General features: G+C 40.1%; 1 pseudogene; it reads right to left on the bottom strand.

Annotated features, from left to right (window-relative positions):
* Window positions 1-1,535: 1,535 nt before the first annotated feature.
* On the bottom strand, window positions 1,536-2,981 carry LOC118615406 (annotated as a pseudogene).
* Between the last annotated feature and the right edge of the window lie 5,684 nt (window positions 2,982-8,665).

Below are 8,665 nucleotides of genomic sequence, written 5' to 3'. Positions count from 1 at the left end.
ATCTCTAGTTTACCTAAAAGTGAATTTTTAAGTGAATAAACAAGGGTTCTTGAAATGTTGAAAGAAACATTAATTCATTTTGGAATTTAAAGTCCAGAGTTGACATTCAGGAGTTATTGTTTGCTTCATTAAAGATGAGTTTTATAGCAAAAAGCCACAAAAATTTTATAGCAAAAAAAAATGGATTTGATGTTTCATTTTATTTACAAATCTTCTTACTTTCCTAAAAGACAGAGAGACTCTTGGTTGGAAAGATAACTATGAAGTGGTAACGTAGACATTTCAATTGTTGATTTGCTCACCTACTAGTAGGCATCTAGTTATGATGTAGCTAGAAATAACTTAGACATCCTCTGAGGATGATAAAATGATGCTTGTTCTGAAATTTAAAAAATTTATTTAACTATTTATGCAATATTTGTAAATTACACATAGGATATATAAAAGAGTACTGCATATGACATAGATACCTACAGAAGTTGACATAAAAGAATGAAAATAACTTAATATTTTCCTAAGTGTCAGAGAAGAATAATTTAGAATAAAAATGTTTTTTAATAATTTTCAAGAGTATTATGAAGATCAATGAGAGCAATCAGTTGTGATAGGTTAGAATGAATAATAATTACTTCAGTAATACAAACTAACATCTCATAATCTGTTTTTAGATACATATTTACCATTTTGTTGAGATGTTATATATATTACGATATGTTTTTTCGTGCTGTTAAATATTATCTAAAGCAAAAGGCATTTGTGGTGATTGACCAGAAAAATACAAACTATGAGCCAAAATCACTGATACATGATGAATGTCATGATCCAGGGACAAAATTGGACAAGAGATGGTTATATCAACACAAAACAAACCCATCAGATGTGTTGGGGAAAACTAGCATTTCAGTATAGAGCAGCGGTTCTCAACCTTCCTAATGACATGACCCTTTTATACAGTTCCTCATGTTGTGGTGACCCCCCCAACCACAAAATTATTTTTGTTGCTACTTCATAACTATAATTTTGCTACTGTTATGAATCGCCATCGGAAATATGTGTTTTCAGATGGTCTTAGGCGACTCCTGTGAAAGAGCAGTTCATCAAGAGGAACGTTTTTCTCCCTCATGTCTTATGAGGATGGTTATACATTTGAACAACATGATGACAAGTATTCTCAACAGAAACTATGAAATGTGGGATAGATCTTCCATATTTGGTTTGTCTTACCTGGTTGTTTCTTGTATCAGCCTTTGGTAGACACCTTGAACAAAAATGCAATTACTCAAGGAAACAAAGTGATAATGGCAACTTTCTTTTTATGTATGTATGTATGTGTTTATTTATTAATTTATTCTTTCTCAATGCCTTTACTTTGAGACATGAGGAAACTCCTATGGGTACACATGAAAATGACAAACATGGTTACAGGTAAAAGCAAAGACAATCTAATCAGAAAGCTTTAACGCCTGTCAACTATTGAACCTGAAGTTCTGAGCGTGACATGTTGCAGGGCTGAAAGAAATGGTAATTAATATTCCTCATTCTTCCTCACCAGAATCCACACCTCCTTCCTTATAATCCTTCTCGAGGGCAGCCATGTCTTCTCAGGCCTCAGGAAACTCACCTTCCACCATGGCCTCACCCATGTACCAGTGGACAAGGGCATGCTTGGCACATATCAGTTCAAACTTGTGGTCTAGGCCAGCACAGGCCTTAGTAGTAGCTGTGGTGTTACTCAGCATGCACACAGCTTGCTGTGTTTTGGCCAGGTCTCCACCAGGTACCACAGTGAGAGGCTGCTAATTAATGCCAACTTTGAAGCCCGTGGAGCACCAGTCCACAAACTGTGTGCTACGCTCGGTCTTGGTGGTGACAGGACAGTGGCAGTACTGACATCTTTGGGAACCACGTCACAATGGTACGGCAGGCAACAAGCCATGCATTTACCCTGGCGAGGCTCACATTTCACCACCTGGTTGGCTGGCTCAGCGCACCCATTGGTGATCTCTGCTACAGAAATCTGTTCCTGGTGGGCTTTCTCAGCAGAAATACTAGGGGCATATGGGGCCGGAGGGAAGTGGATGCAGGGATGGGGCACCAGTTTGGTCTGGAATTCAGTCAGATCAACATTCAGGGCTCCATCAAACCCAAGGGAAGCAGTGATGGAAGACACAATCTGGTTAATAAGGCTATGAAGGTTAGTGTGGCTTGGGTGCTCAATATTGAGGTTTTTCTGACAGATGTCTTTTTTTTTTTTGGTACATGCCCCTAGTGGGAACTGAACCCAGGACTCTCTGGTCCACAGGTTGACACTCCAACTGCTGAGCCAAACTGGCCAGGGCTTCTGACAGATGTGTCTTAAATGGCTTTGTCAACCATGAAGGCACAAATCAGAGTGCTCCAGGGTGGTGAGGATGGAGTTGTGGGGCTCAACTATAGCTGTGGAAACCTAGGGGGCTGGGTAAACGGAGAACTCCAGCTTGGACTTCTTGCCATAACTGACAGAGAGATGTTCCATTAGCAGGGAGGTGAACCTAGAACCAGTCTCCCCACCAAAGCTGTGGAAAATCAAGGAGCCCTGAAAACGTGTGCGCTGGTTAGCCACTTTCTGAATTCAGTCCACGACGAGGTCCGTGATCTCCTTGCCGATGGTGTAGTGCCTGTGGGCATAGTTATTGGCAGCATCTTCCTCGGTACATGCCCCTAGTGGGAACTGAACTGCTCAGGGCGGGAGAGCTGGTGGTAGGTACCAGTGTGAACATCACAGATGACTGTGGGCTCTAGGTCCACAAAAACTGCCCTGGGCACATGCTTGCCAGCACCTGTATTACTGAGGTGTGAAGGAGTCATCTCCACCTCTCCCCAGTGGTCTTGTCACTTGGCATCTGGTCATCAGACTGGATGCCATGTTCCAGGCAGGAGAGCTCCCAGCAGGCATTGCCAGTCTGGACGTCAGCCTGGCCAACATGGATGAAGATGCATTCACGTATGGCTACCGGTTAGCAGGTGCAGGCCACAGGAGTAGACATTAGGTTCTGGTTACTATACCCTAAAAGCTAAGAGTTGAGGCAAGTAACATACTCAGCTTTCTGATTATTTAGTCACACAGGGAAAAAGACTAAAGAATCTTAAAGGAGTAAATATTTGGCAGCTTATTCTTGAGATACTTATCTTGAATGTCAACTGTCTCCAGCAGGCTTAAGATAGGAGTTTTATAGCAGACAACTCATAAGGGAGGTTTTAGTGAATATCTGAAGGTCAGGAACTGTTTATTTCTGACTAAACAAGCACCTCTATACTGTAGATATCAGCCATTTTGAAATAAAGATATTTTATTGTGAAAGTTAAGGTTAGTAATTTATTCATTTAGGCAACACATAAATTTATTTAGCATATGTTGCTGCCCATTCTGTTTATTACTAGAAGTCAAAGCACCTGTGTGCAGAAAGAAAATTTTTGTCAAGGAGGAGCTCTAAATGCTTAAAAGAGTGGTAAAAGTATATCTAACAGTTATGTGTCATTAAAAAAAATTTTTTTTTCTCTATTGATTTTAGGGACAGGTAGGGAGAGGGAAAGAGATATAGAAACATCAATGAGAGAGAACATTGCCACCTCCTGCATGCCCCCCACTGGGGGTTGAGCCCACAACCGGGCATGTGCTCTGACCAGGAATCTAACCAGCAACCTCTTGGTGCATGAGTCGACACTCAACCACTGAGCCACACCAGCTGGACTGTCAGAATTGAATGTACATCTTTGTCTTAAAGATTTTGACCAAAAATCTTAAAGGTATTTTATATATCATCAACACAGTGAAACTTTAAGTTTCATTCTGAATGAGTTTCATTGATTGAAACTTCATTGTGATGAATCTGCTAGGTAAACGTGGTTTCCTAAGTAGAACGATGGAGAATGTGTGTGCATTTTTCTCGCTCTCTTTAAAAAAACAATTTATGTTCTATGTTAGGAAGTTATGGAAGTTTATTATTTCAAGTAAAGCTCTTAACACCTCCAAATGAAAAAAAAAAAGTTGACATGTAACATAAGTACATATGAGTAAGTGTAACAATTAGAAGTCTCTAAAAGGAAAATTCAGTTTCCTTTCAGTTAGAGATTTATTTATAGAATAGAGATCAATATATTGAGTATCAATTTCCAAAATAACAAAATTTTATCTATTATTTCTAATGTTTCTTGCTGATTTAGCAGAGAGATAGTTATTTTTTCTTCTTTGTTCATAATGAGTATCAATCGCATCCATGGACACCCATAATACAAAATTAAAAGCATTAGGTTCCACATTTTTATTGCTTTGAAATAAATACACACACACACAAACACACACACACACACAAAGATTTTCCTGATATAACTTCAGAAACAATATTGACAAAATTTCTTTTTGACTAATTTCTTTGTTTGAAAAAGATTTTTTAAGGTGACAAACTGTAATTTGTTTTTCCAGCATAATTAACAACTGTGACTTTCTATTTCATTTGTCTTAACATTCACATTAATGAATTCACCTTTTGTCCTGCTCTGAACTTGATCTTGAAAAGAGTTTTATGCATCATTGCTTCTTTTTTTTTTTTTTTTTTTTTTTTTTTTTTTTTTTTTTTTTTAAATCCTCACCCGAGGATATATTTCCATTTTTTGTACAGATAGAGTGGGAGGGAGAGAGAGGAAGGGAGAGAGAGAGAAACATCGACGTGAAGGGACACATCGAGTGGCTGCCACCCGCACGACCAACCAGGGCCGGGGACAAACTGCAACCGAAGTACGTGCCCTTAGCGGGAACCGAACCCGGGTCTCTCCGGACCGCAGGCCGACGCTCTAACCGCTGAGCCAAACTGGCCAGGGCCATCATTGCTTCTTAATATGCCTCAGGTAATTAATTAGTCCTGTTATAGTCATTTATACAATACTTACCTGGGAAAATGAGAGACACCTTTGCAAGAAATAGAGCTTATCTCAAACAGATTTTGTTTCAGTTAGGTTATTATCAATATGGAAGATGTTTTGAAAAATATATAAATTTACAGAAATCGAAAACAGTGTTTTATACAGACAGATTGGATTGGATTGGATTGGATGGGATTGGATAGGATTGGGTTGGGTTGGGTTATATGGGATTGGATTGGGTTGGGTTGGATTGGATTGGATTGGGTTGGGTTGGATTGGATTGGATTGAGTTAGATAGAACACCAAAGTCAGAGATTTTATTTATGCTGCCAAGACTACTGGTTTCAACATTTCAGGTGTATTTTGTTTTATTTTATTTTTTTTCCCTTTATTTTCTTATTTTTGTTTTTGTTTTTATTTATTTATTTTTTCTCAAATCTTTATTGTTGGATGTAAAATGTATTACAGATGTTCCACATTTTTCCCCCATTGACCCCCTCCTCCCTCTCCCTCCCCCCTCCCACCTTTTCCCACACCATTGTCTGTGTCCATTGATTATGCATATAAGTTCTTTGGTTTATTCCCCCCCCCCCAACCCCTTTCCCTTTGAGGTTTGTCAATCTAGCAATGAATTTGTGCTTCTTAATCCCTTCACCTTTTTCAAGCATTCCCCCAACCCCCCTCCCAACTGGCAACCAACAAAATGTTCTCTGTATCTATGAGAATGTTTCTGTTCTACCTGTTCATTTTGTTTGTAGATTCCATTGTTGATAGATATGTATTCATTGCCATTTTGTTTGTTCATACATTTTATCTTTTTCTTCAAAAAGACCCTTCATCATTTCATATAATAATGGTTTGGTAGTGATGAACTCCTTTAACTTTTTCTTGTCTGGGAAAGTTTTTATATGTCCATCAATTCTAAATGACAGCTTTGCAGGATAGAGTAATTTTGGTTGTAGGTTCTTGGTTTTCATCACTCTGAATATTTCTTGCCACTCCCTTCTGGCCTGCAAAGTTTCTTTTGAGAAATCAGCTGACAGCCTAATGGGAACTCCCTTGTAGGTAACTAGCTGTCGTTCTCTTGCTGCTTTTAAGATTCTCTCTTTGTCTTGAACCTTCTGCATTTTGATGATGATGTGTCTTGGTGTGGGCCTCTTGGGGTTCATCTTGTTTGGGACTCTCTGTGCTTCCTGGACTTGTATGTCTGTTTCCTTCACCAAATAAGGAAAGTTTTCTGCCATTATTGTTTCAAACAGGTTTTCAATTTCTTGTTCTCTCTCTTCTCCTTCCGGCACCCCCAAGATGCGAATGTTGGCACGCTTGAAGTTGTCCCAGAGGCTCCTTACACTATCCTCATTTTTTTGGATTCTTTTTTCTTTTTGCTGTTCTGATTGGGGATTTTTTACTTCCTTATATTCCAAATCGATGGTTTACTCCTTGGATTTACATACTCTATTATTGAAGCTGTGTAAATTATTCTTTATTTCAGTTAATGCCTCCTTCAATTCTAACTGTTTATCCATGATTTCTAACTGGTCCTTTTTTATGCTCTTGAGGCCCTCCCTAAGTTCACTGAGGTTCTCACTAAGTTCATTGAGCATCCTTATAAGCAGTATTTTGAACTCAGTATCTGTTAGGTTGCTTATCTCCCTTTCGCTTAGTTCTTTTATTGGGGTTTTGTTCAGTTCTTTCATTTGGGACCTGTTTCTTTGTCTCCTCATTTTGGCTGCCTCCCTGTGTTTGTTTCAGTGTATTACTTAATGAGAGGTATGGGGCTTGCTGAGACCAGATGCTGCTCCTTTGAAAGAATTTAGGAAAAACCTGAAGCAGGATCCAAGACAGGCCAATCCTATGGTTAAGCAAGTGGCAACAGCTTGGGAGGGCTTGAAAGTTGGGTGGGGCGGGGCGGGGCCTCAGGGAGTCAGCAGGTCGGGGCTACCACTGTGAGCCAGGTTGCTGGAGTCCCAGATATGGTGGCTGTCTGCCGCCCCAGGGAAGGGCTCACCAAAGGAACAAAGGCCTCTTACAGCTGGTTTGTCCCGGAGAAAGCTCCCCCTCCAGCCCTCGCTCCAGTGCCAAAGAGCTCAGTTCTTCCCTGTATGTCTCTGGTGTCCCTCGAGCTGCCTCCCCTCCAAGCTTAGAGGGAGAGAGTCTGATAAGTCCATGCGCGGGCCCTTTAAGAGGAGCCGCCTGGGGCTCCAGCCTCTTCAGCTTCCCTGAGCCTCAGTTCCCGCTGGTTTTTCCAGCCAGAAGTGATGGGGATTCTCTTCCTGGCACTGGAACCCTGAGCAGGGCACCTGATGTGGGACGGGGACCCCTCAGTGTTCAGGAAGGACCTTCCCAGCCGCGGGAGCCTCCTGATTTTTATCCGCCACACTTGGGTGTGGGACCAGCCGCTGCTGCAGCCGCTGCCACCCCTTGCGCCGCAGCCCCTCCTACCAGTGTGAATGTGGCTGCTGCTTTAATTCCGTAGCTGTAGGACTTCCATTCATCTTGATTTCAGGCGGTTTTGAATGATGGTTGTTCTGTAGTTTAGTTGTAACTTTGATGTGGTTGTGGGAGGACGCGATACCGCGTTTACCTACCCGCCATCTTGACCGGAAGTCCTCAGGTGTATTTTGAATAGACAGTGAATCCAAGCATTGTTGATGATGAAAAATGTAGGCATTTGACTGTGGTTTGAGGATACTCTACATAAATGCAACACTGGTCATATTTCAAATGCTAAATATGCAACAGGAAATCTTTTCTGCTTTGCAATGGTACAGACAAATCTTTATCATTGGGAGCCAAAAGGGGAAATTCTGGCCATTTATGTGGAGTTTTCCTGTGGTTAGAGTAGTGCCTCAGTGTTTTTAGTCCAAGGACAAATGGTTGTATGTCTACATGTAGTACCCACTGTGTTTGTAATCCGACGAGAGTTAGGAACACAGATATTCAGCCTCAACCATTGTTTTTACCACCCAAAAGTGTTTGAATTGGCAACCAGGGAGCTAGGGCAGGAACTCCAACACTATCCTGCCACTTTGGTTTGTAGAAGATAGTCCATTATGCTGAACCTTCTAACATAATGTGGTCAGTGACAAAAGCTCAAATTTTTGTGTGAAACTGAAATTTAGTTCTTGACTTTGATAATTTCTTATTGAATGGCCTTGGGCCAGGTACTTACTCAGTCTCAGCCAAGCAGATCTTTAGTAAAATGGTAATGCTTAGTCTTCACCCTTTCATGGTTATGTGTTTTACATGGTACACAGTAGGTCTTACTATATATCAATTCGATTTTTTTTTGTGTCATTCCATAAGCATTTGATATATTAAACATTATTAAATATTTATCAAAAAGGTTCTTTTTAAATATTATATGTCTACTGAACTTTAACATTTTTTTCTACTTTCTATAACCTATTGTAATTTTCCTAGTAATACAACATAAATTGTCACACTATATCATTGATTATCTCTGTTTTTTGTATTGGCTACTTTTGGGGTCTCTAGTAATTATTCTGTACTACAAAATGTTAAAATAATCACTTTTAGTCTACTTTGTTTTTGAATAGTTATCAGAGGTGTTAAATTCTCCCCAAATACCTCGTTTGGACATACTGTCATGCACTGCATGTGTTCAAAAAGGAGCTTCATACAGGTCCCTGTCCCAGCTTTGCCACTAACTTCATCACCTTGAAAAATCCATTTCTTTTCTTTGGAATGCAGTTTACTACTTTATAAATTGAGAGGAATAAATTTTAAAAAGTATATTGTCTGT

Source organism: Molossus molossus, unplaced genomic scaffold (assembly GCF_014108415.1).
Source record: "Molossus molossus isolate mMolMol1 unplaced genomic scaffold, mMolMol1.p scaffold_m16_p_4, whole genome shotgun sequence".
NCBI classification, from domain to species: Eukaryota; Metazoa; Chordata; class Mammalia; order Chiroptera; family Molossidae; genus Molossus; species Molossus molossus.
Note: the sequence above shows the minus strand (reverse complement) of the source record. Positions and strands in the feature narration are given on the sequence as shown.